The sequence below is a fragment of the Aythya ferina genome, assembly GCF_964211825.1.
Source record: "Aythya ferina genome assembly, chromosome: 2".
NCBI classification, from domain to species: Eukaryota; Metazoa; Chordata; class Aves; order Anseriformes; family Anatidae; genus Aythya; species Aythya ferina.
In genome coordinates, this window is record NC_140297.1 from 66,383,532 (window position 1) to 66,401,038 (window position 17,507).

A 17,507-nucleotide genomic window follows, 5' to 3' on the forward strand; every position below is an offset into this window, starting at 1 on the left:
TGATAATAAAGTCATGAACAAATTTATGTGTTTCTGATAAGCAAAAACACTACATCTCTGGAAAGGGAATGAAAGCAACTGATCTTTTGGTTATTTGGCCTCTATGAGACTTTGTGAGACTCTGAGACTCTGTGAGACTGCGAGGAGCTCTTGTTCCACCCTGTACAAATGTCTCCGAGTGACTCCGGACTCAGGCCACTTGTTAATGTAGACAGCAAAACACGAATTTGTCAAAATACTAGAGATACTGACTAGAAATACTAGATATACTGACTGTGGGGTCAGATTTTTACAATGAAGACATTTCTGGCAACCAACCAAGCTATGAACAAAGGATTTTCTGAGCTTCGTGGACTCAGACTTCGGACACTTCCCTATCTGCCTCTGTTTAGTCCTGCTGGTTGGCCTAAAAGCTTCAGGATCTTGGCTCTGCCATGTCTCAGCTCTCTTTGAAGTATTGAAAAACCCAGCAAGATTAAGGAGACTGCAGACCCTGTATGTGCGTAAGGATTGGTTGAGGGTTGTCTTCTTTTAAGGCCAATGAATTATTTTCTGACAGCTCCTGTGAGGAGATTCACACTCAAAAGTTATTCTTGAAAAGATAATTTTTGCTGGGAACACTGAATCACTCCTGCCATCCTCTCAGTCTCCAGTAAGTGATGCATTGGTAAGGTAGGAGAAGGAAGTGAGGGATGTCTTACTTTTACTGTGATAGAAACAGGGGTGGTTTTTGACTTCGCTCATTTCCTATAAATTTCCAGCATGAGATGGGAGACTGCAAATACTGAAGCACTAATAGCTGACTTCTGGTGCATAAAATAGCAAGGCAAAGTTTTATTCCCCTTACTGTCAGACAATTGCCTAAAATACATGGAGACTGTTATAAGTTGCCCCCTTAATTAATTTTCAGAGAGCATTGCATTAATAATAGAAAGGAATTTATTGAGTAAGCAACAGCAAGCAAAACAGCGCTGGGCGGCCGGGGAGTCTCGGCTCCACCAACAGCGCGCACCTCACCCCTGCCAGGGTCCCTTTTTATATCTTGGTAATTCCGGGATTACGCAGCACATCCTGGTATATTCTGCGACTGCGCACACTGTTGCTAGGGGGTCGTCTCTGTCCCTCTGGTGGTCGTGAAGATGAAGGCCGTAGTCTTCCTCAGCGTTGTGGTTCAACTTCTTTTTTTATTTGGTCATGTTGGCCCAGCGTGAGACAGGAAGGCAGGATGTTGATACACTAGTTTAGCAACTTATCAGGAGATGGTTACATGAACTTTGCAGCAGTGTCTTTGAACAAAAGAGGCAACTGAGATGCAGAAGGAGAGAAGGGGAGGGGGTTCTCTTTTTTGTTACATTAAGCAAAAGAATTTTCATAGTGTCTAGCCAAGTATTATACATCTCCTTACTTCAGCAGGAAGCTTTTGCAACTCCTGCTCCTCAAACAGAACTCCTTGTTTTATAATACAAAAGGCAACGAATAAACATTTATTGTGTATTACAGAGACCATGCAGTCCCCATTGAACAGAAAGACAAGATTAGCTGACTTTCATATGGTTCTCTCATACTGAATCTGGCATAGTTAGATTTACAAATGTCACCAGGAGATGAGTTTAGTTGAGACACGTACACAAAGATGCACCTTCTCCAAAGAAGAGCTCTTCTCACTATCTTTCCTGTAAATGCTACATCTCAGCTCCACTGCCAAATGGTGAGCATTTGCTGGTGGAAATGATCCCAATTTTTTCCTCATGTCTCACTGGTATTGTCCCATTCTTAGGGTGCACCACTTCAAAGTAACTCAGATGAAATGAATGCGGTTACTTTGGAATGCAGCTGTGTTTATAGCAGTGAAAATGTGAGGAACTGCATTATTCAGGCAGTTGAGAAAGGAAAAGCAATTTTAAAGAACTGTTTGGAATGGCTGATGCTTTTCTTCTTGCTTAGGCAAATTATTATTTTTACATCTACATACCAAAAAGGCAATTTTAATCAGTCTATAACTACAGGAAGACAATTTGCTGGTGATATTTGGAAATGTTGTCAATTGGACAATGAAATAGCATCCTAACACAAAAGGAAAAGGGATCAAACCTGTAATGGCAATGAATTCCTCAAAAATACCCTCACTGATACCTTGCATGGAAAACTGTGTCTCCTTGAAAAGTTTTCATCAAAAGAAAGGGTTTAAGGTACAATCAAATTATTCACAAAGGTTATTATGCAGTACAATTTTTTCATAAAATGTATTCTCTCAAAATTTATGATCTCTCATTGAAAACCAAAAATCCAGCAGGAATATACTTTTCTATGTTTTTTTGAAAACCAAGTTGTTGCATTAGGAAATATGATTCCTGGTAGCTGTGCGCTTGAAGCCAGAAATCCCATTTTTGTGGACAGTTACATCACCAAAATAAATCTTACATATTTTCTCCCCTAAGAGATACATGTAAACTCGGAATGCAAAGAAACTTAACAAACCTGCCCCCAGAGAAATCAAGTACTCTAAAGTAATGTTGCAAGCATGTCTTTGTTTTTCTTAGGAAGTTAATGACTGTAAGCACATAAACAGTAAATAAATGAAGAATAAGCAATGCAAAAGATGCACAAAGATGAATAAATCTGCCAGTACTTTGCATTACAAATTAAAAAAAAAAAAAAACGGGGGGGGGGGGAGGGGGGAGAGAGGGAGGCACCTCAAACATTGCTGTAGAGACACTAGCCTACTACAGCCAGACTTCTGCTAAGTTTTGAAAGGTGAGCTCCAAAGAAAATTTCAGTGCATCTCCAGATGGGAACCTTAGTGCAGAACAGCACTTATTCCTCTGATGTTTGGAACAAAGGCAGCAGAGAGGGACCTGTTACAGAAAAGTTATGTCTAGGCACTAAAATATTGCTCTGTGGAGAAAAATACAAGGTAATACATTTCAGGAGGAAGAAGTGCCAGCTAGATTCCAATGGGAGGGAAAAACGCCAGAAGTGCTTGATATTAGAAACAAACCAGGCATAAAACTGTGCAGTTACAGACTTCAGGAGAAGAAAACAATAAACATGAGGAATTCTGTTATTCCTCTGTTGCAAGGTTCTAGGAAGACAACATCTTCATTTTCAGGGCATTTCACTAGTTTCAGCTGTTAACCCATAGGTTGGAGTAATTTTTAAAAAATTATAAATGGCTGGAGATGTTACACATTATGGAACAGTCAGAAGAAATGAGGGTTGAACTCTGATTTCAGAAACTGTAAAAAGGTGGAAAAAAAAAAGTCAGTGGCAGACCTGTGCAAAAATGGTGATGTCCTCAGGATTTCCTGTTCACTAGAAGATACCTCCATATGGGCAAAGGTCTCTAACTTCTTTACAGTGCTAGTAAAACACCTCAGCTCTACAACAGCAAGCCTCCTGGACAGCTGGTGCAAAGGTTTCTGTGGGTTTAACCTTAGTTAAGCTATTTCATTGGGCTGTGGAGCAGTTCCTTGTTGTTAAAATTGTATTACAACTCCTTTGCCTCCATCTCATACATTTTTAAGCTCAGCTTAACCATGGTTTGCCTATGTTTGATTTGTCCAAAAATTATTTAAGGAGAGGTTTCAGTATACCAACAGAATTTAATAAATTCTAATACCACAATGGTGAAAGGATGCCCTTAAAAGGCTTTGGCATGGATCTAGAAGTGGTTGAACAAGTTAGAGAACCCACAGTCAGTGAGGAAATACTGGGAAAAAATACAGTCCACATCATGTATTTACAGTTGGATATGGAGAATGTACTGCGTGATACAATCCTAAGTTGAAAAATAAATAAGAAGAGCCTTCACTTTCTCACATCACCAAGTTGTACACTTTCTCAGTAGAATTAAAGTGAGGAATAAATGCAAAAGAAGTTGAGAAAAAGTCTTCAGATAAATTTATCTGTGCACAGATAAATATCTGCGTACACCAACAGCCAACAATAGGGTAATAGTCAATGTCTTTATTCCTGATGTGGCTTATTTTTTCCAAGTTATGAAAGGCAGGTTAATATTTGATCTTCTATCAATAAATCTTCCTATGCTAAACATATAAAGGTTATTCTGGAACACGTCTTGTCATGGACATGAACTTACTGTGGTAGTCTGTAGTAGAAGAAGTTGACTAGAAATCTTAAGAATTTCGCTGCAGTTAATTATAAGAATATACTGACACCAATCCCTGTTGCAGGTATATTGTCATAGATGATGTTACAGGTAGGTATTTGAAATATGTGACTTATGAGTTTAATATGATCTCTTCTAGACTCTGTTTTGCCATCACAGTGGCTGGATGGCATTGATTTCTTCCGTCTCCTGCTGCTTATCTCAAGCTCTTTCATTTGGCTTGTCTTATTGATCTTCATGTTCCCTTCATACATCATCTCACCGGAAGCCGGTAATGAATCAATGTGGCCTCCTAAATATTTGTTCTGTTATAATCCTTTGGAAAGAGCCACTTACTACTGTCTATATTAAAACACAGTTGGTGGCTATTGTACACATTTAAACAAGAGAAGACGTCTGCCTCAACTCTGATTCCTGGATGGGAGAGCTGTACAGTCATTCTATTGAGCGCATGCACTTTTAAATGCCTGTCATGATAATATGGACTTAAGAGGAAAACACTGGAGCAAGCTAAAGAGATCTCAGTGTAAGTCTTTTATATTAAGTAGTTCCATTTTTAGTGACTCATTTTTTAGTAACTCATTTCCTAATCTTCTGCGGGTAAATTGTATGCTTTTCTCTCCACCCCCCCTTTTTTTTTTTCATTATATCCAGTAAGAATGGAAGCCCTTCAGGCAAGAACTAACTTTTATTCTCTGCTTACATTGCCTATAACACTTAGTTCTTAGCAAAAAGAGTCTCATTAAGACAAAAGGGACACCTGAAGTATAGGTACCAGAAATACTTGTTCTACAAAACAACGCCAGGACACTTATGACTAAAAATTGCCATTATTTTTGCTTCCTGCTGCTACATTTTTGATTAACATTAATATTTAATGTCTAGGCTATTCCCATATATGCACTTTTATTTATCATAGTTGTCCTGCTGCAATACCTAAGGATATTGAAACAGTTTTCTACCATACAGAAATGGGTCTAGTTGAGAAAGGAAGACTTTGACTTATGCTGCTTGAAACCAGAGTAATAACACAGGAAACTAATTACCACTTGAATATGTTTTAATGGGGTACTTGAGGAAAACATAATAACAAGGCAAACATAAATTAACCAGCACCTCAGTGACAGAAAACAGTATGTTAAATTCAGGGATTTCTCCTAAGAGAAATTTTGATGAGTTAAAAATTCTTATGGCTAAACAAAAGTAGATGTACATGTTCAGTTTGGAGCTCTCCAACACAATAGGCAACACAGAATTTTTAAAATCCATATATTATGTAGACTGATTACTGACAATAGTTGCATGCCTCATTTATTTGTGTGGCTCTTACAAATCTCACCCTGTTTCATTCTGAGATTGGGTTCAGGCAGAGACTTGTCACAAAGGCACCCAAAACCTCACAGCAATGATAAGAGGAGCCTCCAAGTCCTTGGTTTGTGTCAACCAGTTTTGTTCCCCAAGGGACACTGCACAAACTGCATCACCATCTGGTCATTCTGGCTACCCATTGTAGGGCTTTTCGGCAGGTATAATAGTGCATTTCTGCAACTGCCTTGTCTGAGCAGCTTGAAGCACTGGGTTCAGAGGAAAAACCTGAAGGCTTGATTTGCAAATGTTGCAAGCTTGCTTACTCCCATCTAGTTCACTAAGGGCCAAACAGCTAAAAACCTTTCACTACCCTGAACAAGTCATGAATTCATTGGTAACAATCTTTCAAGGCTTGTTTTCCTATAAAACTGCAGCATCTGAGTGTTCAAATGCCCGTTTCTGTGTGTGTTCTTTAACAGCAAATGCTGTCCCAAGCATGAACAGACAGACTAAAATTCCTGCTGAACGGTATTGAAAATGGACTGCCAGAGGTGAGTGACCACAGACTGCCAGAGGTGAGTGACCACACAAAAACTTGTGTGATAGCCCTCTGGAAAAAGAGCTTTGAAACCCTTTAGCCAGATAATGTGTTTGGCAATGTAAAAGCTCCTATGTGAAGTGCTTCCAAACTTCTCAATCCCTAAAACAAACCTTGAATTACTTTGTTTTGAGATCTTGATTGGACAGCTGGGAGGGTAGATGACAATGTCTGGGCTGAACAAAATCTCCCCACCTAGAACAACCAGATAGAAGCCTCAGTCTGGCAGGACTGCTCAAAGAGGCTCTGCTGAGCTCTTGGGCAGGGAGTCAGAGGCCCACATAAACTTGAGCCCATCTCAGAAGCAGATTCTCCTCTGATCCTCCCTCTTTCTCTCAACCTCTATCGCCATATACCCATCACAGTAGGCACTATAGACTTATAAGTAGACTTTAAAAAAATGCAAACAATAAAAATTTCTCAGAGGGATTTAATGTCTGATTTTCTCCTCTTCTTTGGAGACTCAGATGCATGATCATGAGACTGCAACTTAGTAAGGCACCACATTTCAGCTGAACTGAAATACATGTCCAGGCTTCAAGGCATGGCATAAACTAGATCAGACATAGTCATTGGGCCCTATAACTACAGGGAAAAGTATCCTTTTTTAATTTACATGTAATAGCTTGTGAAACTGGGGTATCTCAGTGCTATGCCTATGCCTTAGCCTCCAGGTAGTTAAATTCAATCAAGAATTCATTCATTCAAGCAAAGGGACTAAAACAAAAATGGGTAAACAAAAGAATCAAAATCTTCTACACTCATTTGCCTTTGCAAGACATTTTGACTTAAAACCAAAGAGAAATCCTAAGAGGCACTACAAGGCTTACTAGCATGGCAATTAAACTCTGAGTCAATAACATTTGGTTTTGTTAGCTCTGCTGTGCTGCTGTGGCTAAGTGAGCAAATGGCTTATACAGTATTGAAAGATTATTTTTTTTTAATCTGCTCAGAAGCCCTTCCCCATGTATAAGGCAGACCATATGACACATTTGCCCTTCTATTTTAGTGTATCTGTTTTTCAAAGTCTCAGTAAAACTTCAACCTGAGGGCGCTACAGTAATGCACCTGGACCAGCTATCATCATACCATACAACCATAACAGTAATTCAATAAACTTCCCTTTTATACAGAGGGAAATTTCAAAGCCCCTACAATTCCAGAGGAGCATGCACCCATAACCCTGCCTGAGGACATTGCATCTGCAGCAAATTACCACCAGCATTCCATGACCACTTTAAAATATCCCCCGAGCCCTTACATATAGTTTTATTGGATGACTAATTTTTATTAGATGCCTAATTAAAATGATCTTGCTTCAGCAATTAGTCCATGGTGGTCTCAGGCAATTGCTCTGGTGTGCTTACAATTCCTAGCAGTGCACTGTTTCACAGAGACCTGCTAGCAGTGGCAGGCCTTTAAGAGAAACTTAAACAGGTTCACTCTACAAACAGGTTCCCCCACTGTGGCCTGGCTGAATCCTATTTCTGCCTGAATGAGCTCCTGAAAAGTGCAGTTTTCACTGCCATCTAACGTCTATGCAGTCTGCATAACTTCCTGCTGTTACAGTATAATGGAGTAGCACCATTAGATCACTGACTCTCTTTAAACTACTTAGTGGCAGCAGGACACCAGATTCAAGGCAACTCCCCTGCCCTGGCACAGGAACTTGCCAGCTAATTTCTGCTCGGCTCTTTGCAGTGTTACCCGCAGTCTGTGGGCCCTGCAAATGCCAGTGACCCCTGTGACCATCAGCTAGTGCAAGCAGGTCAAGTGCACTGTGTTTGCTGAGGTACTAGGGTCTGGCCATCATTTTCAGTTATTTTCTGGCTCCAGAACCTGGTGTTTCCTTTTTCATGGCAGAAGAAAATGTCATCTGGTACAGCCACCAAAGACAACAGACCATAAAATCCTTGCCTTTGGCAAAGAAGAGAACTGGGCTCAGGTATCCCACATCTTGGCAAAGGGCAGGGAAAGTGCATGCCTGTATCTTGCATATGCTGAATTTAAACTGCCTGGATGGGACTGCACAGACACAGGGGTGTCCTTTTTCTAGAGACTTCAAAGTGCTTATTTTCAGCATTGTTGTCTACTGTAATAGATTTGCATGGCACTTAAGGCTCATTCTAATTGACCAGAACTGCTGACTGTGTTTTAATTAAGTTGCAGTCTAATTTTACTTAGCAATAACTGAGAACACAAAGCTACAGAAATTAAGACATGTAGAAAGGAAACTGCACTAAACCCTGGCAGGAATATAAGGCCAGAATTGGGCCGATTAAAGAAATGTTGCAACAGACCAATATCACATCCACCACTAGCTGTAGAAATGAATTATCTGGGAACCTAAAACAGTTGTGTTTTGTTTTGTTTTGTTTTGTTTTAATCCAATGTTGCATCCATTACTCTGAAAGAGAATTTGGGTTTCAATTAATGGGCAAAAACTGTGAATGATGGAGTGTGGGCTCAGCTTTTCCAGATATGTTTACTGGAGATCTATTGATGGGTTTACTGGTGGGGAAGAAGCCCTTCTGATGTCCATTTTTCTACTGTTATATGTGAGAGTATTGTCATGGGACTTGACAAGCCTCATGGTTGGTGATAACATTGGACTCCTTATGATGAAGTCATGAGGAATGTAAACAAGTTAGAAGGAGCAAAGAAGGATGATACACAAGATGCCTTGCTGTCTCAAACTGCTTGTTCTCCAACCATTAAGACATGGAAGTTGCTAAACGTTTGCTGTTGCTGGGCAAAGTTGTTAACCAATGAATAGCTAGTGGGAAAGTATCGCTGGTAGAGATAGTGGTATAAGAAGTGAGCCTGTCCTCAATAAAGTGGTTGCTGAAGTTATTGATCCCTAAAGAAACCCTGGTGTCCGTGTGATCATTACACCACAGTCATATTTCTTCCCTCTTGCCAGACCAACTTTTTATTTAGCGTGTTGTAGAAAAGTCATCATGCAGATAAATGATCAAAGGTGTTCATTGTGCAAACCTAGAAATAGGTCATTCAGTTCCCTTCCAGATTTAATAATCTCTCTCTTTTATTGGTGAATTCTGCAACAGAGGTGGCTTTTTACATTCCCTGGGCATCGAAATGAAAGCCTTCATTGCTTCAGCCTATGCAAAATCATAAGATGAAGTTCTATTTAATGCTGGAGAGCAAATTCCTGGAGTTGTCATGCCATGCTGTCTGTAGATCGTATGCTTTACTATAGCAATTATACATGCACATTTCCAAAAGGTATTTTGTGGTGTGGTGGTGGTGGATGGTGATATCAACCGCTCTTTCCATACCACAACAGGGACTACAGACTGCACCTGCAGTGTCAATGGTGGGGAACACTCCCTTTAAGTCCATTCTTTCTGCCATTTCCCCAGCTGGCAACAAACTCCAAGCCTAGATGGGGAGGTAAACTTCAACACACCCTGAAAGTTGAAGACTGAATGCTGCAGGACAATGCTGTAAGACATTTTTTTATTTTCACTAACCAACCCACATGAGGTTAATGTGCAGAGGGCTATTAATCCTCCTACAAACAGATCATTTTTTCAGCTCATTAAACGTTATTGCTAAATTACCAGTAACTGTTCCTCAATTACTCAGCTCTGAGAAATGTGGGTCACAATACATAGAAATACATACAGAAATAGATATCTAGCTGTTTCATCCAATGAAGTCTTATGCTATGCAGAATTATTTCTGTTATTATGTGGTCTCTTTGGTGGGGGTGAACAGTGAAACTTTGTTTACACTGAAGTATTTCATTAATGCTGAAGAGATGTATTTATTCAGTCCATGAAACATTCATTTTACGCTTTCAGAATATGTATGAAGGGCAGAGATAACCAAGCTCTTCCCTTCCACCCCATTCCATCACCCCTTTCTTGCCTCTAGCATTCTGTCAATATACAAATGCCAACCCTGTGCCTTTCCAACTAGCTCAGTGGTTCCTCAGGAAAGGCCCCTGCAGGCATGTAGAGCCAGCCCTGTGCCTCAAGCCTGGATTTCAGTGGTGCCTTGTGCACCACTGTGACACTAGCAGGAGGTCACTTTGGCACTCTGCTTTTGCTGCAGGAGGGGGGACGAAGGATCATGGTTTGAAGGAGGTAGCAAAGGAAGAAGGCAACCAGATGAGTATTATGTTTCAACAACTCCTTTCCAACCCTGCCTCTGAAGAAAGGAAGAAAAAAGGCTACTCTTTCTGTAAAGAGAACAACTGGGGGAAGGGTGTTTGGGGATGGTTAAGAAATGACATGAATATTAGAAATCTGATAAAATGCAAAGCTACCTTCGAAAACACTTTTGATCCTGTGAATCTTGCCGAGTTGATCAGCTCCGAGGCAGACTCGTGCTGCAGCGGAGCGAGGGGTCGAGGCGGGCAGGGCTTTTTTCGGCACCGAGGTCACTCAAGGAAGCCGAGGGAGCCGCCAGGGCCCGGCAGCCCTCACGAGGGAGGCTAACAAAGTGTGGGTGGAGCCAGCAGCGCCCCCTCTCCCCGGCCATCCAAAAGCCGCCCCTGGGGAGTGCGGCAATCAGGACGGGCAAACAGGGAGGGGCGCGGCAGTTCGCGCAGGCAGGGCGAGCAGCGAGGGCGAACACGGAGGGCCCCTCGACGCTCCTCCGCAGCGGTCTCTGCCTTCGGTACTGGTACTGGTAGCCTGCTTGCGAGAAACCTGACCATGGTATCAACCAGGCAGAAAACCATGGCCTCCGCATCTCTTGTGGCCTCTCCAGCCGCAGTCACGGATGTGGCTGCTCAGAAACTAAGAGATGCCTCGAGATCAACACCCCTTGTCCTTATGGGGGACTTCAACTTGCCAGACATCAACGGGGATCACCACACAGCAGACACGAGCAAGTCCAGGAGGTTCATAAAGCACCTAGATGATAACTTCTTGGTGCAGGTGCTAAGGGAGCCAACTAGGAAAGGTGTCCTCCTTGATCTGTTGCTGGAAAACAGAGAGGGTCTTGTGGGAGACATGGCAATTAGCAGCCGTCTTGGTCATAGTGACTATGAAGTGGTTAAGTTCAGAATTTATGGTGACAGAAGGAAAACTGACACCAAAACTTCAGCCCTGGATATGGGAAAAGCAGACTTCAGGCTGCTCAGGGAACTAGTCAGCAAGGTCCCCTGGGAAGCTGCTTTTGAAGGCATTGGCATCCATCAGTGCTGGTCAGTCTCTAAGCACTGCCTCCTAAAAGCACAAGATCAGGCAATTCCAAAATATCAGAAGGCAGGCAGGTGGGGCAGAAGGCCGTCCTGGTTGACCAGGGATCTTCTACTGGAGCTTAGACGGAAAAGTGTACGGCTGCTGGAAGGAGGGTTAGGCGACAGGGAAAGATTACAGGGATGCTGTTCGTGTTTGTAGGGAGAATATTTGTGGTGCCAAAGCCCAACCAGAGTTGAAGCTGGCCATGTCTGTAAGAGACAATAAAAAGTTTTTTGTTTAGATATGTTAACAGAAAAAGGAGAACCAAAGAAAACATAGGTCCTCTACTTGACGGGGGAGGTCTCTTCACAGACAATGACATAGGCAAGGCAGAGACATTTAATGCCTTCTACACCTCTGTATTCAGTGCTAATAATGGGCTTTGGGACCCAGGGTGCCCTGAGTGGGTGGACCAAGGCGGTGGGAATGGCAAACTCCCAACCGACCCTGAACATGTGTGGGATTTGCTGCTTCACCTGGATCCATACAAGTCTATGGGTCTGGATGGGATTCATCCCAGGGTGCTCGGAGAGCTGGCTGAAGTCATCGTGGGACCTCTCAACTATTTTTCAATGATCTTGAGAATCTGGAGAGGTGCCAGTAGACTGGAAGCTGGCAAATGTTGTGCCAATTTTCAAGAAGGGTAAGAAAGAAGACCCTGGCAATTACAGGCCTGTCAGTCTCACGTCAGTGCCTGGTAAAATTATGGAGAAGGTGATTCTTGAAGTTATTGAGGCACACCTGGGGGACAATGCAGTCGTTGGTCCCAGCCAACATGGGTTCATGAGGGGTAGGTCCTGCCTAACAAATTTGATTTCCTTCTATGACAAGATCACCCATCTAGTTGACCAAGGGAAACCAGCTGATGTGATCTTTTTGGACTTCAGCAAGGCTTTTGACACGGTTTCCCATAGGATCCTGCTGGACAAAATGTCCAGCATACAACTTAACAAAAACATCATACAATGGGTGAGCAATTCGCTGATGGGCAGGGCTCAAAGGGTTGTGGTTAATGGTGCCACACCTGGCTGGTGGATGGTCACTGGTGAGGTCCCTCAAGGCTCATTTTAGGTCCAGCTCTCTTCAGTGTCTTTATAAACAATTTGGATGTAGGACTAGAAGGTGTTTTGAGCAAATTTTCTGATGACAGTAAACTTGGAGGAGTTGTGGACTCTGATGAGGGTGGAAAGGCCTTGCAGAGAGACCTGGACAGATTGGAGAGCTGGGCGATCACCAACCGCATGAAGTTTAACAAGAGCAAGTGCTGGGTCCTACACCTGGGACAGGGCAACCCTGGCTATACGTATAGACTGGGCAATAAGACGCTGTAGAGCAGCCCTGCAGAGAGGGATCTGGGGGTTGTAGTTGACAGCAAGTTGAATATGAGCCAGCAGTGTGGCCTGGCAGCCAGGAGGGCCAACTGTATCCTGGGGTGTATCAAGCACGGCATCGCTAGTTGGTCAAGGGAGGTGATTGTCTTGCTCTACTCTGCGCTGGTGCAGTCTCATCTCGAGTACTGTGTGCAGTTCTGGGCACCGCAGTACAAAAAGGACATTAAACTGTTGGAGAGTGTCCAGAGGAGGGCGACGAAGATGGTGAAGGGCCTAGAGGGGAAGACGTATGAGGAGTGGCTGAGGGCCCTGGGCCTGTTCAGCCTGGAGAAGAGGGGGCTGAGGGGGGACCTCATTGCAGTCTACAACTTCCTCTTGAAGGGGAGTGGAGAGGCAGGTGACCTATTCTCTGTACACACCAGTGATAGGACCTACAGGAATGGTGTTAAGCTGAGGCAGGAGAAGTTTAGGCTGGACATCAGGAAGAGGTTCTTCACTGAGAGCGTAGTTGCACACTGGAACAGGCTCCCCAGTGAGGTAGTCACTGCACTGAATTTAAAAAGCAATTGGACTGTGCACTTAGTCACATGGTCTAAGGAGGAGCTGGAAGCCATCGTGCGGCAGGCAGGCTACGACTTGGTTGCCATCACGGAGACGTGGTGGGACCAGTCTCATGACTGGAGTGCTGCAATGCCTGGCTATAAGCTCTATAGAAGGGACAGGCAGCATAGAAGGGGTGGTGGTGTGGCTCTCTATATTAGAGAGTCTTTCGAGGTTGTAGAACTCGAGGTTGGGAATGACAAGGTCGAGTCCCTTTGGGTTAGGATCGGCAGGGACAACAAGGCTAGTGTCCTGGTCGGGGTCTGCTATAGACCACCGAACGAGGATGAGGAGACGGATGAGGAATTCTACAGGCAGCTGACAGAGGTTGCAAAATCATCAGCTCTTGTACTCGTGGGGGACTTCAACTTCCCTGACATATCCTGGAAGCACAACACAGCCCTGAGAAAGCAGTCTAGGAGGTTTCTGGAGAGCGTGGAAGATAGCTTCCTGACGCAGCTGGTTAGTGAGCCTACCAGGGGAGGTGCCCCGCTAGACCTTCTCTTCACAAACAGAGAAGGACTGGTGGAGGACGTGATCGTCGGGAGCTGTCTCGGGCAGAGTGACCACGCAATGGTGGAGTTCACTATTCTTGGCGAGGCCAGGAAGGGGACCAGTAAAACCGCTGTATTGGACTTTCGGAGGGCTGACTTTGAGCTGCTCAGGACACTAGTTGGTAGAGTCCCTTGGGAGGCGGTTCTGAAGGGCAGAGGGGTCCAGGAAGGCTGGGCGCTCTTCAAGAGGGAAGTCTTAATGGCGCAGGAACGGTCTGTCCCCACATGCCCAAAGACGAGCTGGCGGGGAAGAAGACCGGCCTGGCTCAACAGAGAATTGTGGCTTGATCTTAGGAGGAAAAAGAGGGTTTATAAGCTTTGGAAAAGTGGGCAGGCCACTAAGGAGGACTTTAAAGAAGTAGCGAGGCTGTGCAGGGACAAAATTAGGAAGGCCAAAGCTCATCTGGAGCTCAATCTGGCTACTGCCGTTAAAGATAACAAAAAACGTTTCTATAAATACATCAACACAAAAAGGAGGACTAAGGAGAATCTCCATCCTTTACTGGATGCGGGGGGAAACTTAGTTACAAGAGATGAGGAAAAGGCGGAGGTGCTCAATGCCTTCTTTGCCTCAGTCTTTAGCGGCAATACCAGTTGTTCTCTGGATACTCAGTACCCTGAGCTGGTGTAAGGGGATGGGGAGCAGGATGTGGCCCTCATTATCCATGAAGAACTGGTTGGTGACCTGCTACGGCACTTAGATGTGCACAAGTCGATGGGGCCGGATAGGATCCACCCAAGGGTACTGAGGGAACTGGCAGAGGAGCTGGCCAAGCCACTGTCCATCATTTATCAGCAGTCCTGGCTATCGGGGGAGGTCCCAATCGACTGGTGGCTAGCAAACGTGACGCCCATCTACAAGAAGGGCCGGAGGGCAGACCCGGGAAACTACAGGCCTGTCAGTTTGACCTCAGTGCCAGGAAAGCTCATGGAGCAGATCCTCCTGAGAGTCATCATGCAGCACTTGCAGGGGAAGAAGGCGATCAGGCCCAGTCAGCATGGGTTTATGAAAGGCAGGTCATGCCTGACGAACCTGATCTCCTTCTATGACAGAGTGACGCGCTGGGTGGATGAGGGAAAGGCTGTGGATGTGGTCTACCTTGACTTCAGCAAGGCTTTTGACACCGTCTCCCACAGCATTCTCCTCAAGAAACTGGCTGCTCTTGGCTTGGACTGGCGCATGCTTCGTTGGGTTAGAAACTGGCTGGATAGCTGGGCCCAAAGAGTCGTGGTGAATGGAGCCAAGTCCAGTTGGAGGCCGGTCACTAGTGGCGTCCCCCAGGGCTCAGTGCTGGGGCCGGTCCTCTTTAATATCTTCATCGATGATCTGGACGTGGGCATCGAGTGCACCCTCAGTAAGTTCGCAGATGACACCAAGTTAGGTGCGTGTGTTGATCTGCTTGAGGGTAGGAAAGCTCTGCAGGAGGATCTGGATAGGCTGCACCGATGGGCTGAGGTCAACTGCATGAAGTTCAACAAGGCCAAGTGCCGGGTCCTGCACCTGGGGCGCAATAACCCCAAGCAGAGCTACAGGCTGGGAGAGGAATGGTTGGAGAGCTGCCAGGCAGAGAAGGACCTGGGAGTGATGGTTGATAGTCGGCTGAATATGAGCCAGCAGTGTGCTCAGGTGGCCAAGAAGGCCAACAGCATCCTGGCTTGTATCAGGAACAGTGTGACCAGCAGGGCTAGGGAGGTGATCGTCCCCCTGTACTCAGCTCTGGTGAGGCCGCACCTCGAGTACTGTGTTCAGTTTTGGGCCCCTCGCTACAAGAAGGACATGGAGGTGCTTGAGCGGGTCCAGAGAAGGGCGAAAAAGCTGGTGAGGGGCCTGGAGAACAAGTCCTACGAGGAGCGGCTGAGGGAGCTGGGCTTGTTCAGCCTGGAGAAGAGGAGGCTCAGGGGCGACCTTATCGCTCTCTATAGGTACCTCAAGGGAGGCTGTAGCGAGGTGGGGGTTGGCCTGTTCTCCCACGTGCCTGGTGACAGGACGAGGGGGAATGGGCTTAAGTTGAGCCAGGGGAGTTTTAGGTTAGATGTTAGGAAGAACTTTTTCACTGAAAGGGTTGTGAGGCACTGGAACAGGCTGCCCAGGGAAGTGGTGGAGTCACCATCCCTGGAGGTCTTTAAAAGACGTTTAGATGTAGAGCTTAGGGAAATGGTTTAGTGGGGACTGTTAGCGTTAGGTCAGAGGTTGGACTCGATGACCTTGAGGTCTCTTCCAACCTAGAAAATTCTGTGATTCTGTGATTCTGTGATTCTGGGTAGACCTGTGCGGTACCAGGAGTTAGACTCAATGATCCTTATGGGTCCCTTCCAACTCGGGATATTCTATGATTCTATGATCTGAGTTATTAACTATATGTGATTCTACTTGCAAAAGGTATATGTTCAAAAATCTGACCAAATTGCAAGTTTAAGATCTAGTCCATGGATACAACGCCTAATAGAACTCAATTTCAAGCCTCCAAAGCAGCTATTTATGTCTACTACATGTGGTCTGAGATCTCAGCAATGAGCATCGGGTCCTTCAGCAGGAAAAACAGCTAGAGGGTAGTACATCATTGTCATGGAGTGTATTTTCAAGTCTTTGGAGGCTGAGCCAACCAAATTTCTCTGGCTGGTGCCAGAGTGCTGCCAATTTCTTTCCATCTATCAGTGAACCTGGGCTACACTTTATATATCCATCTCAGCAAAGGGAAGACACATACATCTGTTTCTCTTCAGGCTCTCAGTTGAAGGGTCTTAGCTCAAGGCAGGTGCAACTCAGAGAAGGTGCATCAGAGAAGTGCCTCCTGTGGAAAGCAGCACTCAACTGTATTTTCAGCTGTATGAACCTACAGGTGAGAATTTTAATTCTATGTACCATAGTCCCACTCAACCACTTCCCCAGGAAAATAAAATATATTTCTCCCAGACAATTCACTTTTGCTTTCATACACAATTTCACCGTGCTGTAACAGGGTACAGACAGAAGGGAAGGAATGTGAAAATAAATCATTTCAGCCTTGGAAGTAAAACCAGCATAGTATACCTTTGCTGCAAACCATGACCAACCTGAAGTCGTGTGAGCCTGAATTTTTCTGTCATTTGTGACTTTTCAGAAACCCAGAATTGGTGTCATGCAAGAAGGCCTGGGACAATCTTCCTTATGGTTTTGAGCAGTGCATACTGGAAGTTCAGGCCCTTTAGCAGCAAATCAGGCAATGAACAAACAAGAGTAAAAAGCAGAAAAGTTTTCCCGTTTCCCAGTTTCTCCCGTGGCAGAAAAGTTTCCCGTTTCTGAGAAAGAGACTAGAAGCTGAGGGTTTTAAAGAGTGCAACACCAACATCACCTATCATCTGTTTTGTTGTTTCTTATAGCTATGGGATATCTATCCTGTAGGAATGGGATTGAAATTTGTAATTGGGTGAAATATGCCACCAAAGATAACAGCTGAGATTTTTCAAACATTTGCTGACCCAGCTATCAACTTGATCATGAATCTTTTTCCACTGTTTTCACATAGAAAAAGACAAACAAACGCAAACCAAAAATTTTCCAGTCCAGCTTATTGAGTTTACAGTTGAGTAAACTCAGCTGGAATACTCACTTTTTACCTTCCTACCAGAAAGTCCCCCACAGCACAACCACAAGGCAAAGGCAGACTAACAAATACCTCCAAGAGGAATGGTGAACTTAATTTTGAGCTGGCCTGATGGTTGGCCCAAAAAGCTGTGGTTGCTTGCTTGAGTGAGGAATAAGCAGTGAACAGCCTATTCCCATCTTGCCTA

At 44.5% G+C, this 17,507-nt stretch overlaps 1 protein-coding gene across 3 annotated transcripts in view; it reads left to right on the forward strand.

Annotated features, from left to right (window-relative positions):
• LOC311432951 (C-C chemokine receptor type 8-like) overlaps window positions 1-17,507 on the forward strand; it is a 122,155-nt gene that overhangs the window by 67,409 nt on the left and 37,239 nt on the right. Inside the window, exons 4-8 of one of the 3 annotated variants that reach the window (XR_014690443.1) lie at window positions 4,269-4,400; window positions 4,488-4,655; window positions 5,917-5,988; window positions 9,419-9,502; window positions 16,461-16,640. The gene's annotated coding sequence lies outside the window, so the exon portion shown is untranslated. Of the gene's footprint in view, window positions 1-4,268; window positions 4,401-4,487; window positions 4,656-5,916; window positions 9,503-16,460; window positions 16,641-17,507 lie in introns of those variants that run through there. The other 2 variants (XR_014690442.1, XM_084511594.1) reach the window with 2 other exon arrangements.